Below are 2695 nucleotides of genomic sequence, written 5' to 3' on the forward strand. Positions count from 1 at the left end.
GCTGTTCTTGTCTATATTTAGTCATTTGTTCTAAGTATTTATTACGTAACACCACCATTCTTCTGCTTTCCATAACTGCTTGACGTTTGTTATTATTTTAAATCTAAATCCTAGTTTCTTTATCCAATTCTGAAGAGTTTTGTCACAGCAGCTCACGTTATGGCTGGAAGTATTCAATTTCTTCCTTATGATTTCAATGGTAGGAATCTCATTGCTTTTGTAACAGTTGTATATTGTTTTTTTAAATGATTTTATTAGATGAACATATAAAGGTTTTGGTAATCCTGCATCACATCGCGTCTTGCATTCATAAGGTTTATTTTTGACTATTTTACGTACAGTTGAGAAAGGGATTTCGGTCAAATCTGATGTTGCTTGTAATAGTTTTTTTCCCTTGAAACCAAACTTGATATACTCTCTGTGTCTCAATATTCAAATGCATCCGAATCTTATTCACTGGTATCTCTTTTTCGCATTCTTCACTAGCGCTACTGGAATCACTACACAGCAAAAAGTCTGCGTTGTTATCACACTCGTTATTACTATTAGTACTTGTCCAAGGACGCCACATTTTAAACAAATAACTAAAATTTTAAGTAATTATAACATCACCAATATCGAATTTCAACACTCAAATCCTGAACTGAACATTGACGACACAACGGCGGTACTCATCGCTACATTCGCTTGGTCACCGTAACATGACTTCAAATTTAATTTTATGAATCTCCAGCCAATCATAAAACTCGGTTAGTAAAAATTATCCAATACGAACCGCCAGTTCTTCGGTCCACGTGGACTAATTCGTAGCGGCAATATTTCTTTGCATTGTTTTTTTTGACCTTCGAGTTCGTCGATAGCTTTAAGAGGTACTATATCAGTTACTTCGATTATACAATGTCATTCGACGATGAAACGGTAGATTTTACTCCCCCAGAAGTATGCAATTCAGCGAACGAAACAACGAAGTAATTGCTGCCAGAAAAATCAAAATAGATGATTTGGCGTACGATAATTTTATGACATGGAAAGAAAGAAGTAAAGCAAGAAGCTTAACCGAAGTAGTTAGTTTCATTGGCTTACATAGGAGAATTAGGAAATAAGTACAAGCTAAGCACTCTTTGGTCAATATATACATAACGTAAACTATGGAAATTAACTGAAATTCAAAGCGGTTCTCAAAAGAAGCTCAGACGGATATAAACGAAACGAATCGAATATAAAAATCCCCAGCAAATCAAACAAATTTTATGACAAACTCAATGGTGAAAACCGCATATCGATATCTATCATCGTTTCTGAGTTACAGCAAGTTTTTCGAAAATGTGCATTTTCGAAAAATTGCTGTAACTTTTTTCCTGTCAAAAATATTTTGTCTCTATGAATCTTACTTTTCCAAAATTATATGAATCAAATAGGGATAAGGAGTTGGAAGAAACAGTCGTATTAGGAACGTCAACGCGAAATACGATAGGAGGATTTCCTGGAAAGATGTAAACAAGTGTGTGATTTTTCGTTAAATTGTATTTGGACAGACGAAGCTTATGCAAGCAGTGCCGGCATTTTCAACCGCTACAATTCTTATACTTGGGCACAACAACATCCTCATTCTATTGTGGAGCAGAGAAGTGAAGGAAGATTTGGATTTAGTGTGTGGGCAAGTGTTTTCAGAGGTAGAATTATCGGCCCGTTCATTTATATAGCGCTCTCACATCTCAAGAGGTATTTAGAAATTTTAAGGCAAAATATTGGACCCCTTGTTGATGAATTGCCACTAATGGAGCTCAGAGAAATATATTTTCAACAAGATGGAGCTTCGCCTTACATCACTGCAATTCACCAATTTTTTGGCTGCAAATTTTGGTAATAATTGGATAGCCAACCAAGAACCCAACCATTGGCCGGCCAGATCACCGGACCTAAGGCCAGTGGTAGGTAGGTAGGTAGATCTAAAGTGAGTGAGTCTATTTGACCCTCCATCGCAATCCACCAGGGTTTATTGTGGCTCACACCGAAACCCAGCTTAACGAAGCCGATTAGTTTGTATGGTGAGTGGTCTTTCAGGTCAGATGGTGAGAATACGGATTTGCCGAACTCAAAGAACCTGATTCGGTCCCCAGCGCGGCAGGCACAAGTATATGCTCTGCCGTTATCTTTTTCCAGACAGAGGCGATACACACTGTCTTCCGATAGTCCAAGTCTCTGCATATGATGATTCAAATGACAGTGACCAGTAAGAAGACCTGTTAGACATCTTAGTTCATCCCTACTGTAGTCCAACAACCGTTTGGTATAAAGCTTCGAAGGGTGAATAAACGCCTTGGAGTGAGCCAATCCTTCGACATGTCCATAGAGATAGTCTGGCTTTGTGTAAAACTTTATCTGAGCGTTTCAGGTGAGTCTTTTATCAAGGACAATGCCAAGATATTTCACCCCTGCTCCAAATGGAATGACCACACCATTGAGGAAAAGTGGCGTTAGATTGTCCAATTTTCTCCTCTTGGTGAAGGGGATTAACACAGTTTTGCTGGGGTTGACAGACATCTGCTCCCTCAAGCACCAACTGTGAACAACGTCCAACGCGCTTTGGAGGATATTACAAGCTACCCTTCTCGACGTGGACCTTGCCAGGATGACAAAGTCATCTGCATAAGCTTGCAGATCGACTTTTCTTCTATCGAGGACATTAAGCAGA

Source organism: Leptinotarsa decemlineata, unplaced genomic scaffold (assembly GCF_025532065.1).
Source record: "Leptinotarsa decemlineata unplaced genomic scaffold, Ldec_3_MD MMD2_P_RNA_scaffold_12, whole genome shotgun sequence".
Classification (NCBI taxonomy): Eukaryota; Metazoa; Arthropoda; class Insecta; order Coleoptera; family Chrysomelidae; genus Leptinotarsa; species Leptinotarsa decemlineata.